At 46.5% G+C, this 25,000-nt stretch overlaps 1 long non-coding RNA gene across 1 annotated transcript; it reads right to left on the bottom strand.

The window, feature by feature from the left end:
* Window positions 1-7,367: 7,367 nt before the first annotated feature.
* Window positions 7,368-22,717, bottom strand: LOC125774506 (uncharacterized). Its single transcript, XR_007420984.1, has 4 exons — window positions 20,599-22,717; window positions 15,909-17,196; window positions 13,599-14,018; window positions 7,368-7,746 (listed from the first exon to the last, which is right to left on the bottom strand). It is a non-coding gene; the product is annotated as an uncharacterized LOC125774506 (long non-coding RNA).
* Between the last annotated feature and the right edge of the window lie 2,283 nt (window positions 22,718-25,000).

Here is a 25,000-nt window from a genome sequence, read left to right on the forward strand (position 1 = left end):
GACACATTAGCCAAGACACCTTAGCCAAGACACATTAGCCAAGACACATTAGCCAAGACACCTTATCGAAGACACATTAGCCAAGACACATTAGCCGAGACACATTTGCCAAGACACATTAGCCAAGACACATTAGCCAAGACACATTAGCCAAGACACATTTGCCAAGACACATTAGCCAAGACACATTAGCCAAGACACATTAGCCAAGACACATTAGCCAAGACACATTAGCCAAGACACCTTAGCCAAGACACTTTAGCCAAGACACCTTAGCCAAGACACATTAGCCGAGACACATTAGCCAAGACACCTTAGCCAAGACACCTTAGCCAAGACACCTTAGCCAAGACACCTTAGCCAAGACACCTTAGCCAAGACACATTAGCCAAGACACATTAGCCAAGACACCGTAGCCAAGACACATTAGCCAAGACACCTTAGCCAAGACACTTTAGCCAAGACACCTTAGCCAAGACACCTTAGCCAAGACACTTTAGCCGAGACACATTAGCCAAGACACCTTAGCCAAGACACTTTAGCCAAGACACATTAGCCAAGACACCTTAGCCAAGACACCTTAGCCGAGACACATTAGCCAAGACACCTTAGCCAAGACACTTTAGCCAAGACACATTAGCCAAGACACCTTAGCCAAGACACCTTAGCCGAGACACATTAGCCAAGACACCTTAGCCAAGACACATTAGCCAAGACACATTAGCCAAGACACCTTAGCCAAGACACCTTAGCCAAGACACATTAGCCGAGACACATAAGCCAAGACACCTTAGCCAAGACACCTTAGCCAAGACACATTAGCCAAGACACATTAGCCAAGACACCTTAGCCAAGACACCTTAGCCAAGACACCTTAGCCAAGACACATTAGCCAAGACACCTTAGCCAAGACACATTAGCCAAGACACCTTAGCCAAGACACATTAGCCAAGACACCTTAGCCAAGACACATTAGCCAAGACACCTTAGCAAAGACACCTTAGCCAAGACACATTAGCCAAGACACATTAGCCAAGACACCTTAGCCAAGACACATTAGCCAAGACACATTAGCCAAGACACATTAGCCGAGACACATTAGCCAAGACACATTAGCCAAGGCACATTAGCCAAGACACCTTAGCAAAGACACCTTAGCCAAGACACATTAGCCAAGACACATTAGCCAAGACACATTAGCCAAGACACATTAGCCAAGACACCTTAGCAAAGACACCTTAGCCAAGACACATTAGCCAAGACACATTAGCCAAGACACCTTAGCCAAGACACATTAGCCAAGACACATTAGCCAAGACACATTAGCCGAGACACATTAGCCAAGACACATTAGCCAAGACACCTTAGCCAAGACACCTTAGCCAAGACACCTTAGCCAAGACACCTTAGCCAAGACACATTAGCCAAGACACCTTAGCCAAGACACATTAGCCAAGACACATTAAACAAGACACCTTAGCCAAGACATATTAGCCAAGACACATTAGCCAAGACACCTTAGCCAAGACACATTAGCCAAGACACATTAGCCAAGACACCTTAGCCAAGACACATTAGCCAAGACACATTAGCCAAGACACATTAGCCAAGACACATTAGCCAAGACACCTTAGCAAAGACACCTTAGCCAAGACACCTTAGCCAAGACACTTTAGCCAAGACACCTTAGCCAAGACACCTTAGCCAAGACACATTAGCCAAGACACCTTAGCCAAGACACATTAGCCAAGACACATTAGCCAAGACACCTTAGCCAAGACACATTAGCCAAGACACATTAGCCAAGACACATTAGCCAAGACACCTTAGCAAAGACACCTTAGCCAAGACACATTAGCCAAGACACATTAGCCAAGACACATTAGCCAAGACACATTAGCCAAGACACCTTAGCAAAGACACCTTAGCCAAGACACATTAGCCAAGACACATTAGCCAAGACACCTTAGCCAAGACACCTTATCGAAGACACCTTAGCCAAGACACTTTAGCCAAGACACCTTAGCAAAGACACCTTAGCCAAGACACATTAGCCAAGACACATTAGCCAAGACACCTTAGCCAAGACACCTTATCGAAGACACCTTAGCCAAGACACATTAGCCAAGACACATTAGCCAAGACACATTAGCCAAGACACCTTAGCCAAGACACCTTAGCCAAGACACCTTAGCAAAGACACCTTAGCCAAGACACATTAGCCAAGACACATTAGCCGAGACACATTTGCCAAGACACATTAGCCAAGACACCTTAGCCAAGACACATTAGCCAAGTCGCATTAGCCAAGACACATTAGCCAAGACACATTAGCCAAGACACATTAGCCAAGACACCTTATCGAAGACACATTAGCCAAGACACATTAGCCAAGACACATTAGCCAAGACACATTAGCCGAGACACATTAGCCAAGACACATTAGCCAAGACACCTTAGCCAAGACACCTTAGCCAAGACACCTTAGCCAAGACACCTTAGCCAAGACACATTAGCCAAGACACCTTAGCCAAGACACATTAGCCAAGACACATTAGCCAAGACACCTTAGCCAAGACACATTAGCCAAGACACATTAGCCAAGACACATTAGCCAAGACACCTTAGCAAAGACACCTTAGCCAAGACACATTAGCCAAGACACATTAGCCAAGACACATTAGCTAAGACACATTAGCCAAGACACCTTAGCAAAGACACCTTAGCCAAGACACATTAGCCAAGACACATTAGCCAAGACACCTTAGCCAAGACACCTTAGCCAAGACACCTTAGCCAAGACACATTAGCCAAGACACCTTAGCCAAGACACATTAGCCAAGTCGCATTAGCCAAGACACATTAGCCAAGACACATTAGCCAAGACACATTAGCCAAGACACCTTATCGAAGACACATTAGCCAAGACACATTAGCCGAGACACATTTGCCAAGACACATTAGCCAAGACACATTAGCCAAGACACATTAGCCAAGACACATTTGCCAAGACACATTAGCCAAGACACATTAGCCAAGACACATTAGCCAAGACACATTAGCCAAGACACATTAGCCAAGACACCTTAGCAAAGACACCTTAGCCAAGACACATTAGCCAAGACACATTAGCCAAGACACATTAGCCAAGACACATTAGCCAAGACACCTTAGCAAAGACACCTTAGCCAAGACACATTAGCCAAGACACATTAGCCAAGACACCTTAGCCAAGACACCTTAGCCAAGACACCTTAGCCAAGACACTTTAGCCAAGACACCTTAGCCAAGACACATTCGCCGAGACACATTAGCCAAGACACCTTAGCCAAGACACCTTAGCCAAAACACCTTAGCCAAGACACCTTAGCCAAGACACCTTAGCCAAGACACATTAGCCAAGACACCTTAGCCAAGACACCGTAGCCAAGACACATTAGCCAAGACACCTTAGCCGAGACACATTAGCCAAGACACCTTAGCCAAGACACTTTAGCCAAGACACCTTAGCCAAGACACCTTAGCCAAGACACTTTAGCCGAGACACATTAGCCAAGACACCTTAGCCAAGACACTTTAGCCAAGACACATTAGCCAAGACACCTTAGCCAAGACACCTTAGCCGAGACACATTAGCCAAGACACCTTAGCCAAGACACTTTAGCCAAGACACATTAGCCAAGACACCTTAGCCAAGACACCTTAGCCGAGACACATTAGCCAAGACACCTTAGCCAAGACACATTAGCCAAGACACATTAGCCAAGACACCTTAGCCAAGACACCTTAGCCAAGACACATTAGCCGAGACACATAAGCCAAGACACCTTAGCCAAGACACCTTAGCCAAGACACATTAGCCAAGACACATTAGCCAAGACACCTTAGCCAAGACACCTTAGCCAAGACACCTTAGCCAAGACACCTTAGCCAAGACACATTAGCCAAGACACCTTAGCCAAGACACATTAGCCAAGACACCTTAGCCAAGACACATTAGCAAAGACACCTTAGCCAAGACACATTAGCCAAGACACCTTAGCAAAGACACCTTAGCCAAGACACATTAGCCAAGACACATTAGCCAAGACACCTTAGCCAAGACACATTAGCCAAGACACATTAGCCAAGACACATTAGCCGAGACACATTAGCCAAGACACATTAGCCAAGACACATTAGCCAAGACACCTTAGCAAAGACACCTTAGCCAAGACACATTAGCCAAGACACATTAGCCAAGACACATTAGCCAAGACACATTAGCCAAGACACCTTAGCAAAGACACCTTAGCCAAGACACATTAGCCAAGACACATTAGCCAAGACACCTTAGCCAAGACACATTAGCCAAGACACATTAGCCAAGACACATTAGCCGAGACACATTAGCCAAGACACATTAGCCAAGACACCTTAGCCAAGACACCTTAGCCAAGACACCTTAGCCAAGACACCTTAGCCAAGACACATTAGCCAAGACACCTTAGCCAAGACACATTAGCCAAGACACATTAGCCAAGACACCTTAGCCAAGACACATTAGCCAAGACACATTAGCCAAGACACATTAGCCAAGACACCTTAGCAAAGACACCTTAGCCAAGACACATTAGCCAAGACACATTAGCCAAGACACATTAGCCAAGACACATTAGCCAAGACACCTTAGCAAAGACACCTTAGCCAAGACACATTAGCCAAGACACATTAGCCAAGACACCTTAGCCAAGACACATAAGCCAAGACACCTTAGCCAAGACACCTTAGCCAAGACACATTAGCCAAGACACATTAGCCAAGACACATTAGCCAAGACACCTTAGCCAAGACACATTAGCCAAGACACATTAGCCAAAACACCTTAGCCAAGACACCTTAGCCAAGACACCTTAGCCAAGACACTTTAGCCAAGACACCTTAGCCAAGACACATTAGCCGAGACACATAAGCCAAGACACCTTAGCCAAGACACCTTAGCCAAGACACATTAGCCGAGACACATTACCAAGACACCTTAGCCAAGACACATTAGCCAAGACACATTAGCCAAGACACCTTAGCCAAGACACATTAGCCAAGACACATTAGCCAAGACACCTTAGCCAAGACACATTAGCCAAGACACCTTAGCCAAGACACCTTAGCCAAGACACATTAGCCGAGACACATAAGCCAAGACACCTTAGCCAAGACACCTTAGCCAAGACACATTAGCCAAGACACATTAGCAAAGACACATTAGCCAAGACACATTAGCCAAGACACCTTAGCCAAGACACCTTAGCCAAGACACATTAGCCGAGACACATTAGCCAAGACACATTAGCCAAGACACCTTAGCCAAGACACCTTAGCCAAGACACATTAGCCGAGACACATTAGCCAAGACACATTAGCCAAGACACCTTAGCCAAGACACATTAGCCAAGACACCTTAGCCAAGACACCTTAGCCAAGACACATTAGCCAAGACACATTAGCCAAGACACATTAGCCAAGACACATTAGCCAAGACACCTTAGCAAAGACACCTTAGCCAAGACACATTAGCCAAGACACATTAGCCAAGACACCTTAGCCAAGACACATTAGCCAAGACACATTAGCCAAGACACATTAGCCAAGACACATTAGCCAAGACACCTTAGCAAAGACACCTTAGCCAAGACACATTAGCCAAGACACATTAGCCAAGACACCTTAGCCAAGACACATTAGCCGAGACACATAAGCCAAGACACCTTAGCCAAGACACCTTAGCCAAGACACATTAACCGAGACACATTAGCCAAGACACCTTAGCCAAGACACATTAGCCAAGACACATTAGCCAAGACACCTTAGCCAAGACACCTTAGCCAAGACACCTTAGCCAAGACACATTAGCCAAGACACCTTAGCCAAGACACATTAGCCAAGTCGCATTAGCCAAGACACATTAGCCAAGACACATTAGCCAAGACACATTAGCCAAGACACCTTATCGAAGACACATTAGCCAAGACACATTAGCCGAGACACATTTGCCAAGACACATTAGCCAAGACACATTAGCCAAGACACATTAGCCAAGACACATTTGCCAAGACACATTAGCCAAGACACATTAGCCAAGACACATTAGCCAAGACACATTAGCCAAGACACCTTAGCAAAGACACCTTAGCCAAGACACATTAGCCAAGACACATTAGCCAAGACACATTAGCCAAGACACATTAGCCAAGACACCTTAGCAAAGACACCTTAGTCAAGACACATTAGCCAAGACACATTAGCCAAGACACCTTAGCCAAGACACCTTAGCCAAGACACCTTAGCCAAGACACTTTAGCCAAGACACCTTAGCCAAGACACATTAGCCGAGACACATTAGCCAAGACACCTTAGCCAAGACACCTTAGCCGAGACACATTAGCCAAGACACCTTAGCCAAGACACATTAGCCAAGACACATTAGCCAAGACACCTTAGCCAAGACACATTAGCCAAGACACATTAGCCAAGACACATTAGCCGAGACACATTAGCCAAGACACATTAGCCAAGACACCTTAGCCAAGACACCTTAGCCAAGACACCTTAGCCAAGACACCTTAGCAAAGACACCTTAGCCAAGACACATTAGCCAAGTCGCATTAGCCAAGACACATTAGCCAAGACACATTAGCCAAGACACATTAGCCAAGACACCTTATCGAAGACACATTAGCCAAGACACATTAGCCGAGACACATTTGCCAAGACACATTAGCCAAGACACATTAGCCAAGACACATTAGCCAAGACACATTTGCCAAGACACATTAGCCAAGACACATTAGCCAAGACACATTAGCCAAGACACATTTGCCAAGACACATTAGCCAAGACACCTTAGCAAAGACACCTTAGCCAAGACACATTAGCCAAGACACATTAGCCAAGACACATTAGCCAAGACACATTAGCCAAGACACCTTAGCAAAGACACCTTAGCCAAGACACATTAGCCAAGACACATTAGCCAAGACACCTTAGCCAAGACACATTAGCCGAGACACATAAGCCAAGACACCTTAGCCAAGACACCTTAGCCAAGACACATTAACCGAGACACATTAGCCAAGACACCTTAGCCAAGACACATTAGCCAAGACACATTAGCCAAGACACCTTAGCAAAGACACCTTAGCCAAGACACATTAGCCAAGACACCTTAGCCAAGACACCTTGGACAAGACACCTTAGCCAAGACACCTTAGCCAAGACACATTAGCCGAGACACATTAGCCAAGACACCTTAGCCAAGACACCTTAGCCAAGACACCTTAGCCAAGACACCTTAGCCAAGACACCTTAGCCAAGACACATTAGCCAAGTCGCATTAGCCAAGACACCTTAGCCAAGACACCTTAGCCAAGACACATTAGCCAAGACACATTAGCCAAGACACATTAGCCGAGACACATTAGCCAAGACACATTAGCCAAGACACCTTAGCCAAGACACATTAGCCAAGACACATTAGCCAAGACACATTAGCCGAGACACATTAGCCAAGACACATTAGCCAAGACACCTTAGCCAAGACACATTAGCCGAGACACATAAGCCAAGACACCTTAGCCAAGACACCTTAGCCAAGACACATTAGCCAAGACCCATTAGCCAAGACACCTTAGCCAAGACACCTTAGCCAAGACACATTAGCCAAGACACCTTAGCCAAGACACCTTGGACAAGACACCTTAGCCAAGACACCTTAGCCAAGACACATTAGCCGAGACACATTAGCCAAGACACCTTAGCCAAGACACCTTAGCCAAGACACCTTAGCCAAGACACCTTAGCCAAGACACCTTAGCCAAGACACATTAGCCAAGTCGCATTAGCCAAGACACATTAGCCAAGACACCTTATCGAAGACACCTAAGCCAAGACACATTAGCCGAGACACATTAGCCAAGACACCTTAGCCAAGACACCTTAGCCAAGACACCTTAGCCAAGACACCTTAGCCAAGACACATTAGCCAAGACACATTAGCCAAGACACCTTAGCCAAGACACATTAGCCAAGACACATTAGCCAAGACACATTAGCCAAGACACATTAGCCAAGACACCTTAGCCAAGACACATTAGCCAAGACACATTAGCCAAGACACATTAGCCAAGACACATTAGCCAAGACACCTTAGCCAAGACACATTAGCCAAGACACCTTAGCCAAGACACCTTAGCCAAGACACATTAGCCGAGACACATTAGCCAAGACACATTAGCCAAGACACATTAGCCAAGACACCTTAGCCAAGACACCTTAGCCAAGACACATTAGCCGAGACACATAAGCCAAGACACCTTAGCCAAGACACCTTAGCCAAGACACATTAGCCAAGACACATTAGCCAAGACACCTTAGCCAAGACACCTTAGCCAAGACACCTTAGCCAAGACACCTTAGCCAAGACACATTAGCCAAGACACCTTAGCCAAGACACATTAGCCAAGACACCTTAGCCAAGACACATTAGCCAAGACACCTTAGCCAAGACACATTAGCCAAGACACCTTAGCAAAGACACCTTAGCCAAGACACATTAGCCAAGACACCTTAGCCAAGACACCTTAGCCAAGACACCTTAGCCAAGACACCTTAGCCAAGACACATTAGCCAAGACACCTTAGCCAAGACACATTAGCCAAGACACCTTAGCCAAGACACCTTAGCCAAGACACATTAGCCAAGACACATTAGCCAAGACACCTTAGCCAAGACACCTTAGCCAAGACACCTTAGCCAAGACACCTTAGCCAAGACACATTAGCCAAGACACCTTAGCCAAGACACATTAGCCAAGACACCTTAGCCAAGACACATTAGCCAAGACACCTTAGCCAAGACACATTAGCCAAGACACCTTAGCCAAGACACATTAGCCAAGACACCTTAGCCAAGACACATTAGCCAAGACACATTAGCCAAGACACCTTAGCCAAGACACATTAGCCAAGACACATTAGCCAAGACACCTTAGCCATGACACATTAGCCAAGACACCTTAGCCAAGACACCTTAGCCAAGACACATTAGCCGAGACACATAAGCCAAGACACCTTAGCCAAGACACCTTAGCCAAGACACCTTAGCCAAGACACATTAGCCGAGACACATAAGCCAAGACACCTTAGCCAAGACACCTTAGCCAAGACACATTAGCCGAGACACATTAGCCAAAACACCTTAGCCAAGACACCTTAGCCAAGACACCTTGACCAAGACACTTTAGCCAAGACACCTTAGCCAAGACACTTTAGCCAAGACACCTTAGCCAAGACACATTAGCCAAGACACCTTAGCCAAGACACATTAGCCAAGACACATTAGCCAAGACACCTTAGCCAAGACACATTAGCCAAGACACATTAGCCAAGACACCTTAGCCAAGACACATTAGCCAAGACACCTTAGCCAAGACACCTTAGCCAAGACACATTAGCCGAGACACATAAGCCAAGACACCTTAGCCAAGACACCTTAGCCAAGACACCTTAGCCAAGACACATTAGCCGAGACACATAAGCCAAGACACCTTAGCCAAGACACCTTAGCCAAGACACATTAGCCGAGACACATTAGCCAAAACACCTTAGCCAAGACACCTTAGCCAAGACACCTTGACCAAGACACTTTAGCCAAGACACATTAGCCAAGACACCTTAGCCAAGACACATTAGCCAAGACACCTTAGCCAAGACACATTAGCCAAGACACCTTAGCCAAGACACATTAGCCAAGACACCTTAGCAAAGACACCTTAGCCAAGACACATTAGCCAAGACACATTAGCCAAGACACCTTAGCCAAGACACATTAGCCAAGACACATTAGCCAAGACACATTAGCCGAGACACATTAGCCAAGACACATTAGCCAAGACACATTAGCCAAGACACCTTAGCAAAGACACCTTAGCCAAGACACATTAGCCAAGACACATTAGCCAAGACACATTAGCCAAGACACATTAGCCAAGACACCTTAGCAAAGACACCTTAGCCAAGACACATTAGCCAAGACACATTAGCCAAGACACCTTAGCCAAGACACATTAGCCAAGACACATTAGCCAAGACACATTAGCCGAGACACATTAGCCAAGACACATTAGCCAAGACACCTTAGCCAAGACACCTTAGCCAAGACACCTTAGCCAAGACACCTTAGCCAAGACACATTAGCCAAGACACCTTAGCCAAGACACATTACCCAAGACACATTAGCCAAGACACCTTAGCCAAGACACATTAGCCAAGACACATTAGCCAAGACACATTAGCCAAGACACCTTAGCAAAGACACCTTAGCCAAGACACATTAGCCAAGACACATTAGCCAAGACACATTAGCCAAGACACATTAGCCAAGACACCTTAGCAAAGACACCTTAGCCAAGACACATTAGCCAAGACACATTAGCCAAGACACCTTAGCCAAGACACATAAGCCAAGACACCTTAGCCAAGACACCTTAGCCAAGACACATTAGCCAAGACACATTAGCCAAGACACATTAGCCAAGACACATTAGCCAAGACACCTTAGCCAAGACACATTAGCCGAGACACATTAGCCAAAACACCTTAGCCAAGACACCTTAGCCAAGACACCTTAGCCAAGACACTTTAGCCAAGACACCTTAGCCAAGACACCTTAGCCGAGACACATAAGCCAAGACACCTTAGCCAAGACACCTTAGCCAAGACACATTAGCCGAGAAACATTAGCCAAGACACCTTAGCCAAGACACATTAGCCAAGACACATTAGCCAAGACACCTTAGCCAAGACACATTAGCCAAGACACATTAGCCAAGACACCTTAGCCAAGACACATTAGCCAAGACACCTTAGCCAAGACACCTTAGCCAAGACACATTAGCCGAGACACATAAGCCAAGACACCTTAGCCAAGACACCTTAGCCAAGACACATTAGCCAAGACACATTAGCAAAGACACATTAGCCAAGACACTTTAGCCAAGACACCTTAGCCAAGACACCTTAGCCAAGACACATTAGCCGAGACACATTAGCCAAGACACATTAGCCAAGACACCTTAGCCAAGACACATTAGCCAAGACACCTTAGCCAAGACACCTTAGCCAAGACACATTAGCCGAGACACATAAGCCAAGACACCTTAGCCAAGACACCTTAGCCAAGACACACTAGCCGAGACACATTAGCCAAAACACCTTAGCCAAGACACCTTAGCCAAGACACCTTGACCAAGACACTTTAGCCAACACACCTAAGCCAAGACACATTAGCCGAGACACATTAGCCAAGACACCTTAGCCAAGACACCTTAGCCAAGACACCTTAGCCAAGACACCTTAGCCAAGACACATTAGCCAAGACACATTAGCCAAGACACCTTAGCCAAGACACATTAGGCAAGACACATTAGCCAAGACACATTAGCCAAGACACATTAGCCAAGACACCTTAGCCAAGACACATTAGCCAAGACACCTTAGCCAAGACACCTTAGCCAAGACACATTAGCCGAGACACATAAGCCAAGACACCTTAGCCAAGACACCTTAGCCAAGACACATTAGCCGAGACACATTAGCCAAAACACCTTAGCCAAGACACCTTAGCCAAGACACCTTAGCCAAGACACTTTAGCCAAGACACCTTAGCCAAGACACCTTAGCCAAGACACATTAGCCGAGACACATTAGCCAAGACACCTTAGCCAAGACACATTAGCCAAGACACATTAACCAAGACACCTTAGCCAAGACACATTAGCCAAGACACATTAGCCAAGACACATTAGCCGAGACACATTAGCCAAGACACATTAGCCAAGACACCTTAGCCAAGACACCTTAGCCAAGACACCTTAGCCAAGACACCTTAGCCAAGACACATTAGCCAAGACACCTTAGCCAAGACACCTTGGACAAGACACCTTAGCCAAGACACCTTAGCCAAGACACATTAGCCAAGACACCTTGACCAAGACACATTAGCCAAGACACCTTAGCCAAGACACCTTAGCCAAGACACATTAGCCGAGACACATTAGCCAAGACACCTTAGTCAAGACACATTAGCCAAGACACATTAGCCAAGACACCTTAGCCAAGACACATTAGCCAAGACACCTTAGCCAAGACACATTAGCCAAGACACATTAGCCAAGACACCTTAGCCAAGACACCTTGGACAAGACACCTTAGCCAAGACACATTAGCCAAGACACCTTAGCCAAGACACATTAGCCAAGACACATTAGCCAAGACACATTAGCCGAGACACATTAGCCAAGACACATTAGCCAAGACACCTTAGCCAAGACACCTTAGCCAAGACACCTTAGCCAAGACACCTTAGCCAAGACACATTAGCCAAGACACCTTAGCCAAGACACCTTGGACAAGACACCTTAGCCAAGACACATTAGCCAAGACACCTTAGCCAAGACACATTAGCCAAGACACATTAGCCAAGACACCTTAGCCAAGACACCTTAGCCAAGACACCTTAGCCAAGACACATTAGCCGAGACACATTAGCCAAGACACCTTAGTCAAGACACATTAGCCAAGACACATTAGCCAAGACACCTTAGCCAAGACACCTTAGCCAAGACACATTAGCCAAGACACATTAGCCAAGACACATTAGCCAAGACACCTTAGCCAAGACACCTTAGCCAAGACACATTAGCCAAGACACCTTAGCCAAGACACATTAGCCAAGACACATTAGCCAAGACACCTTAGCCAAGACACCTTAGCCAAGACACATTAGCCGAGACACATTAGCCAAGACACCTTAGCCAAGACACATTAGCCAAGACACATTAGCCAAGACACCTTGGACAAGACACATTAGCCAAGACACATTAGCCAAGACACCTTAGCCAAGACACATTAGCCAAGACACATTAGCCAAGACACCTTAGCCAAGACACATTAGCCGAGACACATTAGCCAAGACACATTAGCCAAGACACATTAGCCAAGACACATTAGCCAAGACACCTTGGACAAGACACCTTAGCCAAGACACATTAGCCAAGACACCTTAGCCAAGACACATTAGCCAAGACACATTAGCCAAGACACCTTAGCCAAGACACCTTAGCCAAGACACATTAGCCGAGACACATTAGCCAAGACACCTTAGTCAAGACACATTAGCCAAGACACATTAGCCAAGACACCTTAGCCAAGACACCTTAGCCAAGACACCTTAGCCAAGACACTTTAGCCAAGACACATTAGCAAAGACACCTTAGCCAAGACACCTTAGCCAAGACACATTAGCCAAGACACCTTAGCCAAGACACATTAGCCAAGACACCTTAGCCAAGACACATTAGCCAAGACACCTTAGCCAAGACACATTAGCCAAGACACATTAGCCAAGACACATTAGCCGAGACACATTAGCCAAGACACATTAGCCAAGACACCTTAGCCAAGACACCTTAGCCAAGACACCTTAGCCAAGACACCTTAGCCAAGACACCTTAGCCAAGACACATTAGCCAAGACACCTTAGCCAAGACACCTTGGACAAGACACCTTAGCCAAGACACATTAGCCAAGACACCTTGACCAAGACACATTAGCCAAGACACCTTAGCCAAGACACCTTAGCCAAGACACATTAGCCGAGACACATTAGCCAAGACACCTTAGTCAAGACACATTAGCCAAGACACATTAGCCAAGACACCTTAGCCAAGACACATTAGCCGAGACACATTAGCCAAGACACCTTAGCCAAGACACATTAGCCGAGACACATTAGCCAAGACACCTTAGTCAAGACACATTAGCCAAGACACATTAGCCAAGACACCTTAGCCAAGACACATTAGCCAAGACACCTTAGCCAAGACACATTAGCCAAGACACCTTAGTCAAGACACATTAGCCAAGACACATTAGCCAAGACACCTTAGCCAAGACACATTAGCCGAGACACATTAGCCAAGACACCTTAGCCAAGACACATTAGCCGAGACACATTAGCCAAGACACCTTAGCCAAGACACCTTAGCCAAGACACATTAGCCGAGACACATTAGCCAAGACACATTAGCCAAGACACATTAGCCAAGACACCTTAGCCAAGACACCTTAGCCAAGACACATTAGCCGAGACACATTAGCCAAGACACCTTAGCCAAGACACCTTAGCCAAGACACCTTAACCAAGACACCTTAGCCGAGACACATTAGACAAGACACCTAAGCCAAGACACTTTAGCCAAGACACATTAGCCAAGACACCTTAGCCAAGACACCTTAGCCAAGACACATTAGCCAAGACACATTAGCCAAGACACCTTAGCCAAGACACCTTAGCCAAGACACATTAGCCGAGACACATAAGCCAAGACACCTTAGCCAAGACACCTTAGTCAAGACACCTTAGCCAAGACACCTTAGCCAAGACACCTTAGCCAAGACACCTTAGCCGAGACACATTAGCCAAGACACTTAAGCCAAGACACTTTAGCCAAGACACATTAGCCAAGAAACCTTAGCCAAGACACCTTAGCCAAGACACATTAGCCAAGACACATTAGCCAAGACACCTTAGCCAAGACACCTTAGCCAAGACACATTAGCCAAGACACCTTAGCCAAGACACATTAGCCAAGACACATTAGCCAAGACACATTAGCCGAGACACATTAGCCAAGACACATTAGCCAAGACACCTTAGCCAAGACACCTTAGCCAAGACACCTTAGCCAAGACACCTTAGCCAAGACACATTAGCCAAGACACCTTAGCCAAGACACCTTGGACAAGACACCTTAGCCAAGACACCTTAGCCAAGACACATTAGCCAAGACACCTTAGCCAAGACACATTAGCCAAGACACCTTAGCCAAGACACCTTAGCCAAGACACATTAGCCGAGACACATTAGCCAAGACACCTTAGCCAAGACACCTTAGCCAAGACACATTAGCCGAGACACATTAGCCAAGACACATTAGCCAAGACACATTAGCCAAGACACCTTAGCCAAGACACCTTAGCCAAGACACATTAGCCAAGACACATTAGCCAAGACACCTTAGCCAAGACACATTAGCCAAGACACCTTAGCCAAGACACATTAGCCAAGACACATTAGCCAAGACACCTTAGCCAAGACACCTTAGCCAAGACACATTAGCCAAGACACATTAGCCAAGACACCTTAGCCAAGACACCTTAGCCAAGACACATTAGCCGAGACACCTTAGCCAAGACACCTTAGCCAAGACACCTTAGCCAAGACACATTAGCCGAGACACATTAGCCAAGACACATTAGCCAAGACACATTAGCCAAGACACCTTAGCCAAGACACCTTAGCCAAGACACCTTAGCCAAGACACATTAGCCAAGACACATTAGCCAAGACACCTTAGCCAAGACACATTAGCCAAGACACCTTAGCCAAGACACATTAGCCAAGAAACCTTAGCCGAGACACATTAGCCAAGACACATTAGCCAAGACACATTAGCCAAGACACATTAGCCAAGACACCTTAGCCAAGACACATTAGCCAAGACACATTAGCCAAGACACCTTAGCCAAGACACCTTAGCCAAGACACATTAGCCAAGACACCTTAGCCAAGACACATTAGCCAAGACACATTAGCCAAGACACATTAGCCGAGACACATTAGCCAAGACACATTAGCCAAGACACCTTAGCCAAGACACATTAGCCAAGACACCTTAGCCAAGACACCTTAGCAAAGAAACATTAGCCAAGACACCTTAGCCAAGACACCTTAGCCAAGACACATTAGCCAAGACACCTTAGCCAAGACACCTTAGCCAAGACACATTAGCCAAGACACCTTAGCCAAGACACCTTAGCCAAGACACATTAGCCGAGACACATTAGCCAAGACACCTTAGTCAAGACACATTAGCCAAGACACATTAGCCAAGACACCTTAGCCAAGACACATTAGCCGAGACACATTAGCCAAGACACCTTAGCCAAGACACATTAGCCGAGACACATTAGCCAAGACACCTTAGTCAAGACACATTAGCCAAGACACATTAGCCAAGACACCTTAGCCAAGACACATTAGCCAAGACACATTAGCCAAGACACCTTAGCCAAGACACCTTAGCCAAGACACATTAGCCAAGACACATTAGCCAAGACACCTTAGCCAAGACACATTAGCCAAGACACCTTAGCCAAGACACCTTAGCCAAGACACATTAGCCGAGACACATTAGCCAAGACACATTAGCCAAGACACCTTAGCCAAGGCACCTTAGAAAAGACACATTAGCCAAGACACATTAGCCAAGACACATTAGCCAAGACACCTTAGCCAAGACACCTTAGCCAAGACACATTAGCCAAGACACATTAGCCAAGACACCTTAGCCAAGACACCTTAGCCAAGACACATTAGCCAAGACACATTAGCCAAGACACCTTAGCCAAGACACATTAGCCAAGACACCTTAGCCAAGACACCTTAGCCAAGACACATTAGCCGAGACACCTTAGCCAAGACACATTAGCCAAGACACCTTAGTCAAGACACATTAGCCAAGACACATTAGCCAAGACACCTTAGCCAAGACACATTAGCCGAGACACATTAGCCAAGACACCTTAGCCAAGACACATTAGCCGAGACACATTAGCCAAGACACCTTAGCCAAGACACCTTAGCCAAGACACATTAGCCGAGACACATTAGCCAAGACACATTAGCCAAGACACATTAGCCAAGACACCTTAGCCAAGACACCTTAGCCAAGACACATTAGCCGAGACACATTAGCCAAGACACCTTAGCCAAGACACCTTAGCCAAGACACCTTAACCAAGACACCTTAGCCGAGACACATTAGACAAGACACCTAAGCCAAGACACTTTAGCCAAGACACATTAGCCAAGACACCTTAGCCAAGACACCTTAGCCAAGACACATTAGCCAAGACACATTAGCCAAGACACCTTAGCCAAGACACCTTAGCCAAGACACATTAGCCGAGACACATAAGCCAAGACACCTTAGCCAAGACACCTTAGTCAAGACACATTAGCCGAGACACATAAGCCAAGACACCTTAGCCAAGACACCTTAGCCAAGACACATTAGCCGAGACACATTAGCCAAGACACCTTAGCCAAGACACCTTAGCCAAGACACCTTAGCCAAGACACCTTAACCAAGACACCTTAGCCGAGACACATTAGACAAGACACCTAAGCCAAGACACTTTAGCCAAGACACATTAGCCAAGACACCTTAGCCAAGACACCTTAGCCAAGACACATTAGCCAAGACACATTAGCCAAGACACCTTAGCCAAGACACCTTAGCCAAGACACATTAGCCGAGACACATTAGCCAAGACACCTTAGCCAAGACACCTTAGTCAAGACACCTTAGCCAAGACACCTTAGCCAAGACACCTTAGCCAAGACACCTTAGCCGAGACACATTAGCCAAGACACTTAAGCCAAGACACTTTAGCCAAGACACATTAGCCAAGACACCTTAGCCAAGACACCTTAGCCAAGACACATTAGCCAAGACACATTAGCCAAGACACCTTAGCCAAGACACCTTAGCCAAGACACATTAGCCAAGACACCTTAGCCAAGACACATTAGGCAAGACACATTAGCCAAGACACCTAAGCCAAGACACTTTAGCCAAGACACATTAGCCAAGACACCTTAGCCAAGACACCTTAGCCAAGACACATTAGCCAAGACACATTAGCCAGGACACCTTAGCCAAGACACCTTAGCCAAGACACATTAGCCGAGACACATAAGCCAAGACACCTTAGCCAAGACACCTTAGTCAAGACACCTTAGCCAAGACACCTTAGCCAAGACACCTTAGCCAAGACACCTTAGCCGAGACACATTAGCCAAGACACTTAAGCCAAGACACTTTAGCCAAGACACATTAGCCAAGAAACCTTAGCCAAGACACCTTAGCCAAGACACATTAGCCAAGACACATTAGCCAAGACACCTTAGCCAAGACACCTTAGCCAAGACACATTAGCCAAGACACCTTAGCCAAGACACATTAGCCAAGACACATTAGCCAAGACACATTAGGCGAGACACATTAGCCAAGACACATTAGCCAAGACACCTTAGCCAAGACACCTTAGCCAAGACACCTTAGCCAAGACACCTTAGCCAAGACACATTAGCCAAGACACCTTAGCCAAGACACCTTGGACAAGACACCTTAGCCAAGACACCTTAGCCAAGACACATTAGCCAAGACACCTTGACCAAGACACATTAGCCAAGACACATTAGCCAAGACACATTAGCCAAGACACATTAGCCAAGACACCTTAGCCAAGACACATTAGCCAAGACACATTAGCCAAGACACCTAAGCCAAGACACTTTAGCCAAGACACATTAGCCAAGACACCTTAGCCAAGACACCTTAGCCAAGACACATTAGCCAAGACACATTAGCCAGGACACCTTAGCCAAGACACCTTAGCCAAGACACATTAGCCGAGACACATAAGCCAAGACACCTTAGCCAAGACACCTTAGTCAAGACACCTTAGCCAAGACACCTTAGCCAAGACACCTTAGCCAAGACACCTTAGCCGAGACACATTAGCCAAGACACTTAAGCCAAGACACTTTAGCCAAGACACATTAGCCAAGAAACCTTAGCCAAGACACCTTAGCCAAGACACATTAGCCAAGACACATTAGCCAAGACACCTTAGCCAAGACACCTTAGCCAAGACACATTAGCCAAGACACCTTAGCCAAGACACATTAGCCAAGACACATTAGCCAAGACACATTAGCCGAGACACATTAGCCAAGACACATTAGCCAAGACACCTTAGCCAAGACACCTTAGCCAAGACACCTTAGCCAAGACACCTTAGCCAAGACACATTAGCCAAGACACCTTAGCCAAGACACCTTAGCCAAGACACATTAGCCAAGACACTTTAGCCAAGACACATTAGCCAAGACACCTTAGCCAAGACACCTTAGCCAAGACACATTAGCCAAGACACATTAGCCAAGACACATTAGCCAAGACACATTAGCCAAGACACCTTAGCCAAGACACCTTAGCCAAGACACCTTAGCCAAGACACCTTAGCCAAGACACCTTAGCCAAGACACCTTAGCCAAGACACATTAGCAAAGACACCTTAGCCAAGACACCTTAGCCAAGACACATTAGCCAAGACACATTAGCCAAGACACCTAAGCCAAGACACTTTAGCCAAGACACATTAGCCAAGACACCTTAGCCAAGACACCTTAGCCAAGACACATTAGCCAAGACACATTAGCCAGGACACCTTAGCCAAGACACCTTAGCCAAGACACATTAGCCGAGACACATAAGCCAAGACACCTTAGCCAAGACACCTTAGTCAAGACACCTTAGCCAAGACACCTTAGCCAAGACACCTTAGCCAAGACACCTTAGCCGAGACACATTAGCCAAGACACTTAAGCCAAGACACTTTAGCCAAGACACATTAGCCAAGAAACCTTAGCCAAGACACCTTAGCCAAGACACATTAGCCAAGACACATTAGCCAAGACACCTTAGCCAAGACACCTTAGCCAAGACACATTAGCCAAGACACCTTAGCCAAGACACATTAGCCAAGACACCTTAGCCAAGACACCTTAGCCAAGACACATTAGCCAAGACACATTAGCCAAGACACCTTAGCCAAGACACCTTAGCCAAGACACATTAGCCAAGACACCTTAGCCAAGACACATTAGCCAAGACACATTAGCCAAGACACCTTAGCCAAGACACCTTAGCCAAGACACATTAGCCGAGACACATTAGCCAAGACACCTTAGTCAAGACACATTAGCCAAGACACATTAGCCAAGACACCTTAGCCAAGACACATTAGCCAAGACACCTTAGCCAAGACACCTTAGCCAAGACACATTAGCCAAGACACATTAGCCAAGACACCTTAGCCAAAACACCTTAGCCAAGACACATTAGCCGAGACACATAAGCCAAGACACCTTAGCCAAGACACCTTAGCCAAGACACATTAGCCAAGACACATTAGCCAAGACACCTTAGCCAAGACACCTTAGCCAAGACACATTAGCCGAGACACATTAGCCAAGACACCTTAGCCAAGACACCTTAGCCAAGACACCTTAACCAAGACACCTTAGCCGAGACACATTAGCCAAGACACCTTAGCCAAGACACCTTAGCCAAGACACCTTAGCCAAGACACCTTAGCCGAGACACATTAGCCAAGACACTTAAGCCAAGACACTTTAGCCAAGACACATTAGCCAAGAAACCTTAGCCAAGACACCTTAGCCAAGACACATTAGCCAAGACACATTAGCCAAGACACCTTAGCCAAGACACCTTAGCCAAGACACCTTAGCCAAGACACCTTAGCCAAGACACATTAGCCAAGACACATTAGCCAAGACACATTAGCCAAGACACCTTAGCCAAGACACTTTAGCCAAGACACATTAGCCGAGACACATTAGCCAAGACACCTTAGCCAAGACACCTTAGCCAAGACACCTTAACCAAGACACCTTAGCCGAGACACATTAGACAAGACACCTAAGCCAAGACACTTTAGCCAAGACACATTAGCCAAGACACATTAGCCAAGACACCTTAGCCAAGACACCTTAGCCAAGACACATTAGCCAAAAAACCTTAGCCAAGACACCTTAGCCAAGACACATTAGCCAAGACACATTAGCCAAGACACCTTAGCCAAGACACCTTAGCCAAGACACATTAGCCAAGACACATTACCCAAGACACCTTAGCCAAGACACCTTAGCCAAGACACATTAGCCGAGACACCTTAGCCGAGACACATTAGACAAGACACCTAAGCCAAGACACATTAGCCGAGACACATTAGCCAAGACACCTTAGCCAAGACACCTTAGCCAAGACACCTTAACCAAGACACCTTAGCCGAGACACATTAGACAAGACACCTAAGCCAAGACACTTTAGCCAAGACACATTAGCCAAGACACCTTAGCCAAGACACCTTAGCCAAGACACATTAGCCAAGACACATTAGCCAAGACACCTTAGCCAAGACACCTTAGCCAAGACACATTAGCCGAGACACATAAGCCAAGACACCTTAGCCAAGACACCTTAGTCAAGACACCTTAGCCAAGACACCTTAGCCAAGACACCTTAGCCAAGACACCTTAGCCGAGACACATTAGCCAAGACACTTAAGCCAAGACACTTTAGCCAAGACACATTAGCCAAGAAACCTTAGCCAAGACACCTTAGCCAAGACACATTAGCCAAGACACATTAGCCAAGACACCTTAGCCAAGACACCTTAGCCAAGACACATTAGCCAAGACACCTTAGCCAAGACACATTAGCCAAGACACATTAGCCAAGACACATTAGCCGAGACACATTAGCCAAGACACATTAGCCAAGACACCTTAGCCAAGACACCTTAGCCAAGACACCTTAGCCAAGACACCTTAGCCAAGACACCTTAGCCAAGACACATTAGCCAAGACACCTTAGCCAAGACACCTTGGACAAGACACCTTAGCCAAGACACCTTAGCCAAGACACATTAGCCAAGACACCTTGACCAAGACACATTAGCCAAGACACGTTAGCCAAGACACCTTAGCCAAGACACATTAGCCGAGACACATTAGCCAAGACACCTTAGTCAAGACACATTAGCCAAGACACATTAGCCAAGACACCTTAGCCAAGACACATTAGCCGAGACACATTAGCCAAGACACCTTAGCCAAGACACATTAGCCGAGACACATTAGCCAAGACACCTTAGTCAAGACACATTAGCCAAGACACATTAGCCAAGACACCTTAGCCAAGACACATTAGCCAAGACACCTTAGCCAAGACACATTAGCCAAGACACCTTAGTCAAGACACATTAGCCAAGACACATTAGCCAAGACACCTTAGCCAAGACACATTAGCCGAGACACATTAGCCAAGACACCTTAGCCAAGACACATTAGCCGAGACACATTAGCCAAGACACCTTAGCCAAGACACTTTAGCCAAGACACCTTAGCCGAGACACATTAGCCAAGACACATTAGCCAAGACACATTAGCCAAGACACCTTAGCCAAGACACCTTAGCCAAGACACATTAGCCGAGACACATTAGCCAAGACACCTTAGCCAAGACACCTTAGCCAAGACACCTTAACCAAGACACCTTAGCCGAGACACATTAGACAAGACACCTAAGCCAAGACACTTTAGCCAAGACACATTAGCCAAGACACCTTAGCCAAGACACCTTAGCCAAGACACATTAGCCAAGACACCTTAGCCAAGACACCTTAGCCAAGACACATTAGCCGAGACACATAAGCCAAGACACCTTAGCCAAGACACCTTAGTCAAGACACCTTAGCCAAGACACCTTAGCCAAGACACCTTAGCCAAGACACCTTAGCCGAGACACATTAGCCAAGACACTTAAGCCAAGACACTTTAGCCAAGACACATTAGCCAAGAAACCTTAGCCAAGACACCTTAGCCAAGACACATTAGCCAAGACACATTAGCCAAGACACCTTAGCCAAGACACCTTAGCCAAGACACCTTAGCCAAGACACTTTAACCAAGACACCTTAGCCGAGACACATTAGCCAAGACACCTTAGCCAAGACACATTAGCCAAGACACATTAGCCAAGACACCTTAGCCAAGACACCTTAGCCAAGACACCTTAGCCAAGACACCTTAGAAAAGACACCTTAGCCAAGACACCTTAGCCAAGACACCTTAGCCAAGACACCTTAGCCAAGACACTTTAGCCAAGACACATTAGCCAAGACACCTTAGCCGAGACACATTAGCCAAGACACCTAAGCCAAGACACATTAGCCAAGACACATTAGCCAAGACACCTTAGCCAAGACACCTTAGCCAAGACACCTTAGCCAAGACACATTAGCCGAGACACCCTAGCCAAGACACCTTAGCCCAGACACCTTAGCCAAGACACCTTAGCCAAGACACCTTAGCCAAGACACCTTAGCCAAGACACATTAGCCGAGACACATTAGCCAAGACACCTTAGCCAAGACACCTTAGCCAAGACACCTTAGCCAAGACACCTTAGCCAAGACACCTTAGCCGAGACACATTAGCCAAGACACTTAAGCCAAGACACTTTAGCCAAGACACATTAGCCAAGACACCTTAGCCAAGACACTTTAGCCAAGACACATTAGCCGAGACACATTAGCCAAAACACCTTAGCCAAGACACCTTAGCCAAGACACCTTAGCCAAGACACTTTAACCAAGACACCTTAGCCGAGACACATTAGCCAAGACACCTTAGCCAAGACACATTAGCCAAGACACATTAGCCAAGACACCTTAGCCAAGACACCTTAGCCAAGACACCTTAGCCAAGACACCTTAGAAAAGACACCTTAGCCAAGACACCTTAGCCAAGACACCTTAGCCAAGACACCTTAGCCAAGACACTTTAGCCAAGACACATTAGCCAAGACACCTTAGCCGAGACACATTAGCCAAGACACCTAAGCCAAGACACATTAGCCAAGACACATTAGCCAAGACACCTTAGCCAAGACACCTTAGCCAAGACACCTTAGCCAAGACACATTAGCCGAGACACCCTAGCCAAGACACCTTAGCCCAGACACCTTAGCCAAGACACCTTAGCCAAGACACCTTAGCCAAGACACCTTAGCCAAGACACATTAGCCGAGACACATTAGCCAAGACACCTTAGCCAAGACACCTTAGCCAAGACACCTTAGCCAAGACACATTAGCCAAGACACCTTAGCCAAGACACCATAGCCAAGACACCTTAGCCAAGACACCTTAGCCAAGACACATTAGCCAAGACACCTTAGCCGAGACACCGTAGCCGAGACACATTAGCCAAGACACCTTAGCCAAGACACCTTATCCAAGACACCTTAGCCAAGACACTTTAGCCGTGACACATTAGCCAAGACACCATAGCCAAGACACCTTAGCTAAGACACCTTAGCCAAGACACCTTAGCCAAGACACCTTAGCCGAGACACATTAGCCAAGACACCTTAGCCAAGACACCTTAGCCAAGACACCTTAGCCAAGACACCTTAGCCAAGACACATTTGCCAAGACATATTAGCCAAGACACCTTAGCCAAGACACCTTAGCCAAGACACCTTAGCCAAGACACATTAGCCAAGACACCTTAGCCAAAACACATTAGCCAAGACACCTTAGCTAAGACACCTTAGCCAAGACACATTAGCCAAGACACCTTAGCCAAGACACATTAGCCAAGACACCTAAGCCAAGACACCTTAGCCAAGACACTTTAGCCAAGACAGATAAGGCGAGACACATTAGCCAAGACACCTTAGCGAAGACACCTTAGCCAAGACACATTAGCCAAGACACTTTAGCCAAGGCGCATTAGCCAAGACACCTTAGCCAAGACACTTTAGCCAAGACACCTTAGCCAAGACACATAAGCCGAGACACCTTAGCCAAGACACATTAGCCAAGACACCTTAGCCAAGACACATTAGCCAAGACACCTTAGCCAAGACACCTTAGCCAAGACACTTTAGCCAAGACACATTAGCCAAGACACATTAGCCGAGACACCTTAGCCAAGACACCTTAGCCAAGACACCTTAGCCAAGACACCTTAGCCAAAACACCTTAGCCAAGACACTTAAGCCGAGACACATTAGCCAAGACACATTAGCCAAGACACCTTAGCCAAGACTCCTTAGCCAAGACACATTAGCCGAGACACATTAGCCAAGACACATTAGCCAAGACACCTTAGCCAAGACACCTTAGCCGAGACACATTACCCAAGACACCTTAGCCAAGACACTTTAGCCAAGACACATTAGC

This window comes from Anopheles funestus, unplaced genomic scaffold, assembly GCF_943734845.2.
Source record: "Anopheles funestus unplaced genomic scaffold, idAnoFuneDA-416_04 scaffold_13_ctg1, whole genome shotgun sequence".
Classification (NCBI taxonomy): domain Eukaryota; kingdom Metazoa; phylum Arthropoda; class Insecta; order Diptera; family Culicidae; genus Anopheles; species Anopheles funestus.